The following is a 16,879-nucleotide window of genomic DNA, read 5'->3' as shown; positions in this document are numbered from 1 at the left end:
CGGAGTCAGAGGACGGGGGCCACTGAGGTCCCGACGGTGGCTGCCCCCCAACTCTGAGTGGGCACAGGTGGCTGCCCGCCCCTTCCTGGGAACCTGGCTCTGCCTAGAGACCCACAACCCGAGGCCAACACCCTCGGGGACGTGCCCGACGCACCTCAGACTGAGCGACTTCCCACAGGTCTCGGCCGCGGCGGGCCCTCTCCACACGCTGCCAGCACTGTCTGCTGTGCTCACACAGCACCGGGAGCTGTGTGAGCAAAAGAGGGGAAGGGACTTCACACCTACAGCCACAGGCGCAGTGGATCAAATTAAACCCTCACAGTCAGCCCGAGGCTGTGGACTCTGGGGCAAGTACACAAGCTGGAGGAAGGCCGGATCTGACTCTGAGCTGCCCCCACACTGACCACAGCAGGTCTAAGTTCAGTCCAGTCACTCAGTCGTGTCTGACTGTCTGCAATCCCATGGACTGCAGCACTCCAGGCTTCCTGTCCATCACCAACTCCCTGGTTTACTCAAACTCATGTCCATCGAGTCGGTAATGCCATCCAACCATCTCATCCTCTGTCCTCCCCTTCTCCTCCTCCTGCCCCCAATCCCTCCCAGCATCAGGATCTTTCCCAATGAGTCAGTTCTTCACAAAGAATTGGAGTTTCAGCTTCAACATCAGTCCTTTCAAGACTGATTTCCTTTGTTGAAGTGAAGTGAAGTCGCTCAGTCGTGTCTGACTCTTTGCAGCCCCATGGACTATAGCCTACCAGACTCTTCTGTCCATGGGATTTTCCAGGCAAGAATACTGGAGTGGGTTGCCATTTCCTTCTCCAGGGGATCTTCCCGACCCAGGGATGGAACCCGGGTCTCCTGCATTGCAGGCAGATGCTTTACCCTCTAAGCCACCAGGGATTTCCTTTGTTGGACTGTGATTAAATTCTCCTTTATGTAGGCTATAAAGTCATAGTTCCAATTAATTGTGGAGTCTATCCCCAGTGCATGGGATTGGACCAGTACCTTGTGAAGGTTTCCTGGTTTCCAGGTACAGAACCAGTGCCTATGTTCTGTTGGATGGATCTGGGTCTTGTCTCTCTGAAGGGCAGTGTCAGAGATTGATTGGTTGGATCTCCTTGCAGTCCAAGAGATTCTCAAGAGTCTTCTCCAACACCATGGTTCAAAAGCATCAATTCTTCGGCACTTAGCCATCTTTATGGTCCAACTCTCACATCCATACAAGACTACTGGAAAAACCATAGCTTTGACTATATGGACCTTTGTCAGCAAAGTAATGTCTCTGCTTTTTAATATGCTGTCTAGGTTTGTCAGTTTTTTTCTTTTTCCTTTTCATATTATTCTTATGTTCTTTCTTTATTATTCCTTTAATTTTTATAACATACTTTTCCCCATTTAAAAACATCTGATTTTTAAACAAATTCATTTTATTTTTCTTATTTTTACTGTAATTTTTAGCTATAATGAAATTTTCCCATGTTTTTTATTTTGTGTTTTTGCTAGTCTAGTTTTTAGTATTCATTTTCACTAATGGATTTGTTTATTGGCTTGATAGTTCTCTTCTTTTTTGACTCTTGTTTTTATCCTTCTTTCCCCCTCTTCTTTTCTCTTTGTGTGTGAGTTACTTGAGTGTTCTTGGCTGTTCAGTGTTCCTTTCACCATTAGTCTTGGGGTTTTTCCTTCTGTGCTGTGTGGCCTGTGAAAACTTGGTACTATGGTAAGAGGTAGGGCCTGAACCTCCAAAGTAGGAGAACTCAGTCCAGGACTTTGGGCTACCAGAGGACTTCTGACCCCAGGAAACATTAATCAACCAGAACTCTCCCAATGGCCTCCATCTCAACACTGAGACCAAGCCCCACCCCCACCCCCAAAGGCCAGCAAGCTCCATTGCTGGATGCCTCATGCCAAACATTCAGCAAAATAGGAACACAAAACTGCCCCAAAATAGACAAACTGCCCAAAGCCATACCAAACCTATAGGAACCCCAAAACACACTATTGGACATGATATTGCCCTTCAGAGAGACAAGACCCAGATCCATCCACCAGAATACAGGCACAAGTCCCCCCCGCCCCCCAAACCAGGAAACCACAAATCACTGGTCCAGTCTCACCCACTGGGGATAGACTCCACAATTGAGAGGAACTATGACTTTCTGGCTGACATAAAGGAGACTTCAAACACAGTAAAGGCAGAGAAACATGCAGCAGATGAAGGAACATGGTAAAACTTCACAAGACCAAACAAATGAAGAGGAAATAGGCAATGCACCTGAAAAAGAATTCAGAGTAACAATAGTGAAGATGATCCAAAATCTTAGAAACAAAATGGAGGCACAGATATATAGAACAGATATGCAGATCAAGAATATACAAAAAAAAAATCTAACAAGGGGCCTAGAAAAAATACAGAATAGAAAATAAGCAATGGACACAACATAATAATTGAGATTAAAAATACACTATAGGCAACCAATAGCAGAATACCTAGGCAGAAGAATGGATAAGTGAGCTGGAAGATAGAATGGTGGAAATAACTGAAGCAGAGAAGAATAAAGAAAAAACAGAACAGAAATAAAGAATAAAGAAAAAAACAGAAAAAATAAAGAACAGTCTCGGAGACCTCTGGGACAATAAACACATCAACATCTGAATTATAGGGATCCCAGAAGAAAAAGAGAAAAAGAAAGAGTGTAAGAAAATATTTGAGGAGATTATACTTGAAAACTTCCCTAACATGGCAATGGAAATAGCCACCTAAGTCCAGGAAGATCAAAGAGTCCCAAACAGGATAAACCCAAAGAGAAATATGTCAAGACACATATACATCAAACTAACAAAAATTAAACACATAGAAGAAATATTAAAAGCACCGAGAAAAAAGTAACAATATACAAGGGGATCCCCATAAGGATGATCTTTCAAGCTGACCTTTCAACAGAAAAGCTGCAGACCAAAAGGCAGTGACAGGATGTGTTTAAAGTGATGAAAAAAAAAATTACAACCAAGATAACTCTCTCCAGAAAGGATCTCATTCATATTTGAAGGAGAAATCAGAACCTTTACAGATAAGCAAAAGTTAAGAAAATTAAGCAGCTCTTCACCAAATGCTAATGAAACTTTTCTAGACAGAAAACACAAGAGAAAGAAAAGGCCTACAAAAAACAAACCCAAAACAATAAAGTAAATGGTAATAGAATTATACATATCAATAATTACCTTAAATGTAAATAGAATAAATGCTTCAATCAAAAGACATAGATTGGTTGAATGGATACAAAAACAAGACCCCCTATATATGCTATCTACAGATTCCCACTTCAAACCTAGGGACACATACAAATTGAAAGTGAGGGGCTAAAAAATCCAAGCAAATTGAAATAAAAAAGCAGGAGTAGCAATACTCATCTCAAGATAAAATAGATTTTAAAATAAAGACCATTACAAGAGACAAGGAAGGATACTATGTAATGATCAAGGGATAAGAAGATATAACAATTAGTTACATTTGCACCCAAAATACAAGTACCTCAACACATTAGGCAAATGCTAACACCTATTAAAGGGGAAATTGACAGTGATACAATAATAGTGGGGGACTTTAACACTCCACTCACACCAATGAACAGATCATCCAGATAGAAAATTAATAAAGAAACACAGAAATAAAAAAGGATCATAAGAGACTACTCCGAGCAACTATATGCCAATAAAATGGACAACCTGAAAGAAATGGACAAATACTTAGAAATGTATAACTGTCCAAAACTGAACCAGGAAGAAATAGAAAATATGAACAGATCAATCAGAAATAAAAACTGTAATCTAAAATCTTCCAAAAAACAAAGACCAGGGCCAGATGGCTTCACCAGCAAATTCTACCAAAAGTTTAGAGAAAATCTTACACTTATCCTGCTCAAGCTCCTCCAGAAAAATGCAGGGAAAGGAAAACTCCCAAACTCATTCCACAATGCCACCATCACCCTGCTACCAAAACCAGACAAAGATACCACAAAAAAATGAAAATTGCAGGCTAATATCACTGATGAACATAGATGTAAAAATCTTCAACAAAATTCTAGCAAACAAATCCAACAACACATGAAAAGATCATACATAATGATCAAGCAGGCTTTATCCCAGGGATACAAGAATTATTCAACACACACAAATCAATCAATGTGATATGCCGTATAAGCAAATTGAAAGATAAAAACAATATGATCATCTCAATGGATGCAGAGAAAACTTCTGACACAATTCAACACCCACTTGTGATTAAAATGGACTCTGTGGGAGAGGGAGAGGGTGAGAAGATTTGGGAGAATGGCATTGAAACATGTAAAATATCATGTGTGAAATGAGTTGCCAGTCCAGGTTCAATGCATGATACTGGATGCATGGGGCTAGTGCACTGGGACGACCCAGAGGGATGGTATGGGGAGGGAGAAGGGAGGAGGGTTCAGGATGGGGAACACATGTATACCTGTGGTGGATTCATTTTGATATTTGGCAAAACTAATACAATTTTGTAAAGTTTAAAAAAAAAAAAAGATACAAAAAAAAAAAAAAAACACCTCTCCAGAAAGTAGGCATAGAAGGAGCATGTGTTAGTTGTTCAGTTGTGTCTGACTCTTTATGACCATATGGACTGTTGTCCTTCTCTGTCCATGGAATTCTCCAGCAAGAATAGTGGAGTGGGTAGCCATTCCCTTCTCCAGGGGTTCTTCCCAAACCAGGGATCAAACCCATGTCTCCTGCATTGGAGGCAGATTCTTTACAGTATGAGCCACACATATGCAACATAATAAAGGCCATAAATGACAAACCCACAGTAAAAATTACTATCAATGGTGAAAAACTGAAAGCGTTTCCTCTAGGATCAGGAGCAAGACAAGGGTGCTCATTCTCACCACTGTTATTCAACATAATTTTGATTATGTTGAATAACCAAAAAGCCTCAGCAATCAGAGAATAAAAAGAAATGAAAGGAATCTAGAATGGAAAAAAAGAAGTAAAACTCTCACTGTTTGCAGATGACATAATACTATACATAGAAAACCTTAAAGAGGCCACCAGAAAATTATTAGAGATAATCAATGAACATAGTAAAGTTGCAGAATATAAAAGTAACAACACAGAAATTACTTTCATTTCTATACACTAACAATGAAAATCAGAATGAGAAATTAAGGAAACAATCACATTCACCATTGCAACAAAAAAGAATATAATACTAGGAGTAAACCTACCTAAAGAGACAAAAGATCTGTATGGAGAAAATTATACATTGCTGATGAAAGAAATAAAAAAAATGATACAAACAGATGGTGAGATATACCATGTTCTTGGATTGGAAGACTCAATATTGTGAAAATGACTATACTACCCAAAGCAATCTACATATTCAATGCAATCCCTATCAAACTGCCAGTGGTATTTTTCACAGAACTAGAACCCCTCAAAGTTTCACAATTTGTAAGGAAACAGAAAAGATTCTGAAAAGCCAAAGCAATCTTGAGAAAGAAAAGCAGAACTGGAGGAATCAACCTTCCTGACTTCAGACTATACTACAAAGCTACAGTCTTCAAGACAGTATGGTACTGGCACAAAAACAGAAATATAGACCAATGGAACAAGATCGAAAGCCCAGAGATAAACCCACAAACTTATGGGCACCTTATATTAGACAAAGAAGGCAAGAATATAGGAGAAAATGGAAACAAGCTAGCCTCTTCAATAAGTAGTGTTGGGAAAACAGGACAGCTACATGTAAAAGAATGAAACTAGAACACTTCCTAACACCATACACAAAAATAAAATCAAAATGGATTAAAGACTTAAATGTAAGACCAGAAACTATAAAGCTCATAGAGGAAAACATAGGCAGTACACTCTCTGACATAAATCACAACTCTTTGACCTAGAGTAATGGAAATAAAAACAAAAATAAACAAATGGGACCTAATTAAACTTAGACACTTTTGCAGGGCAAAGGAAACAATAAACAAGATTAAAAGACCACTCCCCAAATGGGAGAAAATAATTTCAAATGGAACAGCTGACAACGAATTAATCTCCAAAATATATAAACAGCTCATATGGCTCAATATCAGAAAAACAAACAGCCCAACCTGAACAGACATTTCTCCAAAGAAGACACACAGACAACCAATAAACACATGAAAAGATGCTTAGCATCACTCCTTATTAGAGAAATGCAGATCAAAACTACAGTGAAGTATCTCCTCACACCAATCAGAATGGCCATTATCAAAAAATCTCCAAAAATAAATGATAGAGAGAATGTGGAGAAAAGGGAATCCTCTGGTACTGTTGGTGGGATACAGCCGCTATGTGGAACAGTATGGAGATTCCTTAAAAAACTAAGATTAAAACTACCATATGACCCAGCAATCCTACTACTGGGCATATGTCCTAAGAAACCCATAATTCAGAAAGACACACGTACCCCAATGTTCACTGCAGCTCCATTTACAATGGCTAGGACATGGACGCAATCTTCAAGTCTAATATCAGATGAATGGATAAAAAAGTTGTGGAACATATATACAATGAAATATTATTCAGCCATAAACAGAATGAATTTGAGTCAGTTCTAGTGAAGTGGATGAACCTAGAACCTGTTATTCACAGTGAAGTAAGAAAGAGAAAAATACATATCGGATACTAATGTATATATATGGAATCTATAAAAATGGTATTGACAAATGTATTTGCAGGGAAGGAATGGAGATGCAGATATAGAAAATGGACTGGTAGATACAATGGGGAAAGGAGAAAGTGGGATGAACGGAGACAGTAGCATCAACATATACACACTACCATGTGTAAAACAGATATCTGGTGAGCAGTGGCTATATAACACGGGGATCCCAGCCTGGCAGTCTCTGGCCCACCTAGAGGGGTAAGATAGGGGAGGGGAGGGAGCCTCAAGAGGGAGGTGATATGTGTGTAATTATGCTGAGTTGCGGCGTTGTACAGCGGAAACCAACACAACATTGTAAAGCGCTTTCCTCCAATTAAAGAATAAAAACAAAAGCAAAGAGATGACTTTGGGATTCCTTGTGCTCCTGTGGCTAAGATTCCATGCTCCCAATACAGGGGCCTGTGTTCAGTCCCCGGTCAGGCAACTAGATCCCACGCATTGCAACTAAGAGTTCAGCTGCCAAAACTAAGACCCTGCGTGGGGCAATGAAGACCCTGTGTGCCATGACTAAAACCCGGAGCAGCCAAGTAAGGAAGTATCTAAATAAAATAAATAAAGATACTACATGATGTCCAAGAGGGCAGAGTAGGAAGACCCTGAGCTCACCTTCCCCCACAGGCACACCAAAGTCACAACTATTTGCAGAGCGACTGCTGATGACAAAAGCCAGATTCTAGCAGAAAAGATCTCCTGTGACTAAAGATATGAGGAAGAGACCACAATCAGACAAACATGACGGCAGGGCTGGGGTGCAGTCAGGATGCACTCCTGGCTGGGTGGGGGACCCACAAACGGGAAGGCAGCTCCAGTTGCAGAGGCTCTCCCTGAGGAATGAGGGGTCTGGGCCTCTGAGTGGGCTCCTAGCCTGGGGATCTTGCTCTGGGAATATAAGCCCCCAGAGTGTTTGGTGTTGAAGGCCAGCACACTCTCAGAAAACCCAGAGGGCTAAGGAAAATGGACTCCATTCATTAAAAGCACACAAAATCTCACACCCTCTGGGATCTAGGGCAGAAGCAGCAAACTGAAAGGAGTCTGGGTCATAGCCACCTGTCAATCCTGGAGAGGCAGGGGGTAACTAGAGCTCACCCTGGGGAGAGAGACTCTCGAGGTAGCCATTTTGGGGGGCTTGCAGTACCACATGGACCCTGGTGCTGACAAGGGCCATTCTGGAGTCCTCCCTTCAGCTTATGGACACCTGGACCCAGAGCAGCCCACCAGCCATCTGGCAGAAACGCTGTGAGCTCAGGCCACGCAACTACCTGGATGGGGACACAGCCTGACCCACTAGTCAGCCAGCTGCCTTAAGAGCCCCTGTGCTCACAGTTGTCCCAGGACCCTGTCCTGGCTACCAGAGGGCCCAGGACCTAGCCCTGCAAGCCAGCACACCAATGCGAGGACCTCCAGATCCCTGCAGCCTGAGACTCTGGCCCCTTACCCTGCCCACTGGTAGGCAGACACCAGGCCAAAGACTACCACATAACTGCAGCCTCTCATTCCAGGATCCAGCATGCCTGCCAACTCCTGGTCCCCATGCCCACCCACCAGTAATCCAGCACCACCTCCAAGACATTCTGGATTCCTCATTCACAGCCCTGGGATCAAGCCCAACTCACCAGCAGGCCAACGCCACTCTGGGGAATCCCAGTTGGAGCCTCCAGCCATGTCAGTAACTGGCCTCACCCACCAGTAGGCCAGCAATACATCTGGGACCTCTAACCCACAACCACCCACTCCACAAGCCACCTCCACCCCAAGGGCCAGCACTACCTCCCAGGCCCCCCAGGGTCATGCAGCTAGCAGCCTTGAGACCCAGTACCACAAACAGTGGCCAGCAGCCTCTGCATAAGGAAGGCCAGGCAACCAGCTGGACAGGGACCAGTCATGCCCACCAGACCACTGACACTCGTCAGGCGGCTACAGCAGAAGGCCCCATGCAGCCCCCACGTAGAGCAATCCTAGATCACACACCTCTGAAGACCAGAGGAGTGTACACTGCTGGGATGCAGAGGATGTCTCCCGCATACGGCCACTCCACCAAGGTTGAGATACACAGAAATAGAAACAGCAAATTGGGCAAAACAAGGTGACAAAGGAATGTGTTCCAAATGAAAATATAAGATAAACTCCCAGAGGAAGAACTAAGTGAAGTAGATATAAGGAATCTACCCAATAAAGAATTCAAGGTAATGATCATGTTGCTGCTGCTAAGCCGCTTCAGTCGTGTCCGACTCTGTGTGACCCCATAGATGGCAGCCCACCAGGCTCCCCCGTCCCTGGGATTCTCCAGGCAAGAACACTGCAGTGGGTTGCCATTTCCTTCTCCAATGCAGGAAAGTGAAAAGTGAAAGTGAAGTCGTTGAGTCTTATCCGACTCTCAGCGACCCCATGGACTGCAGCCCACCAGGCTCCTCCATCCGTGGGATTTTCCAGGCAAGAGTACTGGAGTGGGGTGCCATTGCCTTCTCCAATGATCATAAATATGTTCAAAGAATTTAGGAAATGATTAGATGAACTGAGTGAGAAGTTAGACATTTTTAACACGTGAGAAAATATAAAGAACAAACAGAGAAGAAGAACATAATAAATAAAATGAAAAATACACAAGAAGGAATCAACAGCAGACTAAATGATACCATGGAACAGATTTACAAACCTGAAGACAGAATAGTGGAAATCACTGAAGCTGAAAAGAAAAAAAAAAAGAAATAAAAATAAGTGGACAGTTAAGTCACTTTGCGACAACATCAAGTATACAGACATTCACACACAGGTGTCTCAAGTGGAAAAGAAAGAGAGAAAGAGGCAGAGAACATATCTGAAGACCTAAAAGTCAAAAACTTCTTTCACCTGAAATAGGAAACAGACAGGAAATTCAGAAAGTTCCAAACACGATCAACTCAAATAGCTCTACACCAAGACAGACTGTAATGAAAATGGGAAATTTTAAAAATACAGGTGCAAGGAAAAAGCCACAGGGAAGGAAATTCCCATAAAGCTGTCACCTGGCTTTTCAATAGCAACTGGAGGCCAGAAGGCGGTGACACAATATATTAAAGTGATGAAAGGGGGACCCTGCAACCAAGAACACGCTACTCAGTAAAGCTTTCATACAGGCTTGATGGGGAGACCACAGTTGTACAGAGAAAGAAAAGCTGAAAGGGCTCAGCACCAGCAACCAGCTTTAAAAGAAATGTTTTAGACTTCTCCAGGTGAAAAAGAAAAGGTCACAACTAGAAACATAAAAGGGAAAATCCCATCAGTAAACGCAAATATACAGTTAAATAAGTAGATCAACCAGATATAAAACTGGAAGGTTAAAAGATAAAGGTGGTACACTCAATTATGTTCACAATGAAGAAATAAGGGATACACAAAAAGATGTAAAATATGATGTCAAAAACAGTCAATGTGGGGATGGGGAATAAGAATGTAAGACTGTTAAAATCTGTTTGAACTTAAGAGATCAGTAACTTATAATAATCACATATATAGAGAGAGGTTGCTATGTGCAGTGCGGGGAACACAGTAAATAATTAGGTGAATCTCTGCACCATGACATATGGTAACTAGTCTTATTGTGGGGATCATTTTTACATGAACAGAAGTATCAAGTCACTATGTTGAGCAACAGGAACTATCATAGTGCCGTAGGTCAATTATACTTCAGAAACAAACTCATAGAAAGAAGAGACCAGCTGTGTGGTTACCAGAGGCAGAGGGTGGAGGAAGAAGGAACTGGATGAAGGTGGTAAAAAGTTACAAATAAGGAAGCACCAGGGAAGTACCAGACTCCACGATAAATATAATTAACATTGCTGTATATTATATATGAACATTGTTAGAAAATCCTGAGTTCTCATGAAAAAGAAAAATATTTTCTATTTCTTTAATTTTGTATCTGTATGTATATATGATAAATACATATATCTCCAAAATCACTGCAGATGGTGACCGCAGCCATGAAATTAAAAGATGCTTGCTCCTTGGAAGGAAAGTTATGACCTACCTAGACAACATATTAAAAAGCAGAGACATTACTTGGCCAACAAAGATCCTTTGCTAGTCAAGGCTATGGTTTTTCCAGTAGTCACGTATGGATGTGAGAGTTGGACTATAAAGAAAGCTGAGGGCCGAAGAATTGATGCTTTTGAACTGTGGTCCTGGAGAAGACTCTTGAGAGTCCATTGGACTGCAAGGAGATCCAACCAGTCCATCCTAAAGGAGATCAGTCCTGAATATTCATTGGAAGGACTGACACTGAAGCTTAAACTCCAGTACTTTGGCCACCTGATGCGAAGAACTGACTCCTTCAAAAAGACCCTGATGCTGGGAAAGATTGAAGGTGGGAGGAGAAGGGAGTGACAGGGTGAGATGGCTGGATGGCATCACCGACTCAATGGACACAAGTTTGGGTGACCTCCGGGAGTTGGTGATGGACAGGGAGGCCTGGCGTGCTGCAGTCCATGGGGTTGCAAAGAGTCGGACACGACTGAGTGACTGAACTGAACTGATGTATATATGTGTTAGTTGCTCAGTCATGTTAGACTCTTTGTGTCCCCATGGACTGTAGCCCACCAGGCTCTTCAGTCCATAGAATTCTCCAGGAAAGAATACTGAAGTGGGTTGCCATTCCCTTTTCCAGGGATCTTTCCGACCCAGGGATTGAACCTGGGTCTCCCACAATGCAGGTAGATTCTTTACCATCTGAGCACCAGGGGAGCTCTGTATCTATATCTGTACGAGATGATGAATACTCTGTAACTTGTTGTGATCATCATTTCATGATACATGTAAATCAAATAATTGTGCTGTACACCTTAAACTTGTAGAGTGCTGTATGGGGAGGCCTGGCCTGTTGCAATTCTTGGGGTCGCAAAGAGTCAGACACGACTGAGCAACTGAACTGAACTGAACTGGTGTCAAGGATACCTGAATAAAACTGGAAGAATAAATAGACTAAATTTGCCCATTAATCAAAACTATAAAATGATAAGAAAATACTATGCTATTGAACCATACATGTGAAAGAGTTTCAATTCAATTACTTTAGTCAGACACATCAAAATCATAATGATACATCACTTTTTGTTCATAATATTCAGAAGGGTGGTAAAATACAAATGGGAAGCTTATGGGAAATGGACGTCCTCACACAACATCAGTGGGAACACAATAGGCTGAGCAAGGAAATTGCAGAGGGTATTAAACAATGAACCCATTTACATTATGTACATAAACGCAAATGCAAAGCAAAGACACGCAAGGCTGCACGTGTCTTTGGGGAACACGGTTACCCAGATGGGGATGGGGAACAGGGTTACCAGACAAGCGTGTGTGTGTGCACGTGTGTGTGTGCACGTGTGTGTGTGCACGTGTGTGCAGCAGTCAGCAGTCAAGGAGGACTCTATTTTTTGAATTGCGTATTCATGTCTTAACTTTGTAACTTTAATACATAAGACAGCTTGTTACTATTATAACAGCTTCTTTGAATGTTTTAAGATATGATCACAGTAATTCCTCAAAGGAGTCCACAGGGTTAATGAAAGTAATTCTATAAAACTATGGACAAAGTACTGATAGCCACTTATTAATAAATAGCAAAAACATTATATATAGTTATATATATATATTGGAGAAGGCAATGGCACCCCACTCCAGTACTCTTGCCTGGAAAATCCCATGGACTGAGGAGCCTGGTAGGCTGTGGTCCATGGGGTCGCTAAGAGTCGGACACGACTGAGCAACTTCACTTTCTCTTTTCACTTTCATGCATTGGAGAAGGAAATGGCAACCCACTCCAGTGTTCTTGCCTGGAGAATCCCAGGGACGGGGGAGCCTGGTAGGCTGCCGTCTATGGGGTCGCACAGAGTCGGACATGACTGAAATGACTTAGCATAGCATAGCATAGTATAGCATAGCATAGCATAGCATATATATATATATGGTATATATTTATTTTTTCATAAAAACAAGACTCAAAGAACATATTTGAAATAAAGCAATGCAAATTTGTAGAAGCCACCCTACCTTTATAAGGCTGAGTTTGAGAGATTTTAAGTGGGGGCATGAAAGTAAGGTTTTCAGGTAGCATTTGAGTGCCCTGTCCTAAACTCGAGTCAATTCATATTGGGAAAGCCAAACTATGGCCACATTGTTATTTCCACGTGTTACTTGAAGAAAATAGCTAATCTCCAACAGCATCCTATTTCCTTCCCCATTACAGCATCAGGCTGCTTCTCTATGCTGTTAATATTTTTTTGGCTATAAATAGATTGGAGACATCTTATCCCCCACAGAGTTATCCAGGAAAAAAGAATCCCTTCAGAGAAGCCAGTTTTATACATTTTATTCCTTTTACCTCATCAGAGGTCAAATTAATATCACCTGGTTTGTTTACACTTTTAAAAACACTTCTGCTGGGATTAAAAAAATATCTTTGATCTACTGAAAACAAGCAGCCTGGAGTAGCCAAGGTAGACTGAGTGAAGCATCCATTCAGCTTTGGCTCCTGGTAAGATGAGAGAGGGAGAGACAGAGAGAAACACAGAAAGAGTCACAGAGACAGAGAATGAACACGGACGAGGGTAAATCCATAACTTCTATAAAGGAGCCATGGAACTTCTAACTAGGCAGGAGTGCCAGAACCTAAACAATTTAGAATCCAATGATGAGGAAAAACAATCGTAACGCGGAAGAACAAATTGACTCCATATTGGATTTGCTTCTTTTACTTTGGTATTTTTCCTCTATTACTTGGGGTACTTGTGAAGAATCGTAGTCTAAAATATACAGGATCTGTCAGACAGTTCAGTTGCTCAGTTGTGTCCGACTCTTTGTGACCCATGGACTGCAGCACGCTAGGCCTCCCTGTCCATCACCAACTCCCGGAGTTCACTCAAACTCATGCCCATCCAGTTGGTGATGCCATCCAACCCTCTCATCCTCTGTCGTCCCCTTCTCCTTCCGCCTTCAATCTTTCCCAGCATCAGGATGTTTTCAAATAAATCAGTTCTTCCCATCAAGAGGCCAAAGTGTGGAAGCTTCAGCTTCAGCATCAGTCCTTCCAATGAACACTCAGAACTAATCTCCTTTAGAATGGACTGGTTGGATCTCCTTACAGTCCAAGGGATTCTCAAGAGTCTTCTCCAACATCACAGTTCAAAAGCATCAATTCTTCATGCTCAGCTTTCTTCACATTCCAACTCTCACATCAATACATGACTACTGGAAAAACCATAGCCTTGACTAGATGAACCTATGTTGGTAAAGTAATGTCTCTGCTTTTTAATATGCTCTCTAGGTTGCTCATAGTTTTTCTTCCAAGAAGCAAGCGTCTTTTAATTTCATGGTGGCAGTCATCATCTGCAGTGATTTTGGAGCCCACAAAAATAGAGTCTACCACTGTTTCCATTGTTTCCCCATCTATTCGCCATGAAGTGATGGGACCAGATGCCATGATCTTCGTTCTCTGAATGTTGAATTTTAAGCCAACTTTTTCACTCTCCTCTTTAACTTTCATCAAGAGGCTTCTTAGTTCTTCTTTCCTTTTTGCCATAAGGGTGGTGTCATCTGCATATCTGAGGTTATTGATATTTCTTCTAGCAATCGTGATTCCAGCTTGTGATTCATCCAGCCTGGCATTTCGTATGATGTACTCTGCATAGAAGTTAAATAAGCAGGGTGACAATATACAGCCTTGATGTACTCCTTTCCCAAATTTGGAACCAGTCTGCTGTTCCATGTCCAGTTCTAACTGTTGATTCCTCTCTGCACACAGATTTCTCAGGAGGCACGTCAGGTGGTCTGGTATTCCCATCTCTTTCAGAATCTTCCACAGTTTGTTGTGATCCACACAGTCAAAGGCTTTGCATAGTCAATAAAGCAGACGTAAATGTTTTTCTGGAACTCTCTTGCTTTTTCAATGATCCAGTGGATGTTGGCAATTTGATCTCTGATTTCTCTGACTTTTCTAAAACCAGCTTGAACATCTGCAAGTTCTCAGTTCACATACTACTAAAGCCTGGCTTGGAGAATTTTGAGCGTTACTTTGCTGCTCCGTGAGATGCGTGCAACTGTGTGGTACTTTGAATATTCTTTGGCATTGCCTTTCTTTGGGAGTGGAATGAAAACTGACCTTTTCCAGTCCCGTGGCCACTGCTGAGTTTTCCAAATTTGCCGGCATACTGAGTGCAGCACTTTCATAGCATCATCTTTTAGGATTTGAAATAGCTCAACCAGAATTCCATCACCTCCACTAGCTTTCTTTGTAGTGATGCTTCCTAAGGCCCTCTTGACTTCACATTCCAGGATGTCTGGCTCTAGGTGAGTGATCACACCATTGTGATTATCTGGGTCATGAAGATCTCTTTTTGTATAGTTCTTCAGTGTTTTTTTTTTTTCACCTCTTCTTAATATCTTCTGTTTCTGTTAGGTCCATACCATTTCTGTCCTTTATCGAGCCCATCTTTGCATGAAATGTTCCCTTGGTATCTCTAACTTTCTTGAAGAGATCTCTAGTCTTTCCCATTCTACTGTTTTCCTCTATTTCTTTGCATTCATCACCGAGGAAGGCTTTCTTGTCTCTCCTGGCTATTTTTTGGAACTCTTCATTCAAATGAGTATATCTTCCCTTTCACCATTCTCAAGCCTGTGATCTTCAAAGATATTAATATAACACTTTTCCATTCAGATAGAGATAAAAAAATTACAGAGGAGAGAATAATGTTTTGTTGTTGGAATTTTACAAGAACATCATCAGTTCAGTTTAGTCACTCAGTCATGTCCACCTCTTTGTGACCTCATGGACTGCAGCACGCCAGGCCTCCCTGTCCATCACCAACTCCCGGAGTTTACTCAAACTCATGTCCATTGAGTTGATGATGCCATCCAACCATCTTATCCTCTGTTGCCCCCTTCTCCTCTCACCTTCAATATTTCCTAGTATCAGGGTCTTCTCAAATAAGTCAGCTCTTCGAATCAGGTGGCCAAATAATTGGAGTTTCAGCTTCAACATCAGTCCTTCCAATGAACATTCAGGACTGATCTCCTTTAGGATGGACTGGTTGGATCTCCTTGCAGTCCAAGGGACTCTCAAGAGTCTTCTCCAACATCACAGTTCAAAAGCATCAATTCTTTGGCCCTCAGCTTTCTTTATAGTCCAACTCTCACATCCATACATGACCACAGGAAAAACCATAGCCTTGACTAGACGGACCTTTGTTGCCAAAGTAATGTCTCTGGTTTTCAATATGCTATCTAGGTTGGTCATAACTTTCCTTCCAAGGAGTAAGGATCTTTTAATTTCATGGCTGCAGTCACCATCTGCAGTGATTTTGGAGCCCAGAAAAACAAAGTCTGACACTGTTTCCACTGTTTCCCCATCTATTTCCCATGAAGTGGTGGGACCGGATGCCATGATCTTCGTTTTCTGAATGTTGAGCTTTAAGCCAACTTTTTCACTCTCTACTTTCACTTTCATCAAGAGGCTTTTTAGTTCTTCTTCACTTTCTGCCATAAGGGTCGTGTCATCTGCATATCTGAGGTTATTGATATTTCTCCTGGCAATCTTGATTCCAGCTTGTGCTTCATCCAGCCCAGTGTTTCTCATGATATATTCTGCATAGAAGTTAAATAAGCACAGTCACAATATACAGCCTTGACATACTCCTTTTCCTATTTGGAACCAGTCTGTTATTCCATGTCTAGTTCTAACTGTTGCTTCCTGGTCTGTATACAGATTTCTCAAGAGGCACATCAGGTGGTCTGGTATTCCCATCTCTTTCAGAATTTTCCACAGTTTATTGTGATCCACAGAGTCAAAGAACATCATGACCTAATCTAATTGGATAGGTTCAAGAACACAGAATTCTGCCAGAAGAAGTTTGCAACAACCATCCACACCCCCCTCCTCTTTTGGTATAAAAGAAGACTGAATTCCAACCTGGGCACGATGGTTCTTTGGGACCCTAGTTTACCATCTTCTAGGTCTTCTGACCTTCCAAATAAAGTTGGAAAACACAAGCACCTTTTCTCTTGACTTATTGGTCTGCTGTGCACTGAGCAGAATGGGCTTGGACTCTGTAATACACAGAGCACCTGCAGACCACGCCTATGCCAGGAACACACAGGACAAGGGTCCGAGGGTCTCCT

At 41.9% G+C, this 16,879-nt stretch overlaps 1 protein-coding gene across 1 annotated transcript in view; it reads right to left on the bottom strand.

Annotated features, from left to right (window-relative positions):
• The window catches only part of KCNH8 (potassium voltage-gated channel subfamily H member 8), a 501,290-nt gene that overhangs the window by 429,697 nt on the left and 54,714 nt on the right, over positions 1 to 16,879 (bottom strand). The gene's annotated exons all lie outside the window — the stretch shown is intronic.

The sequence above is a fragment of the Bos indicus x Bos taurus genome, chromosome 1 (assembly GCF_003369695.1).
Source record: "Bos indicus x Bos taurus breed Angus x Brahman F1 hybrid chromosome 1, Bos_hybrid_MaternalHap_v2.0, whole genome shotgun sequence".
Classification (NCBI taxonomy): domain Eukaryota; kingdom Metazoa; phylum Chordata; class Mammalia; order Artiodactyla; family Bovidae; genus Bos; species Bos indicus x Bos taurus.
The sequence above is the reverse complement of the archived record's forward strand: the minus strand, read 5'-3'. Positions and strand labels throughout refer to the sequence as shown.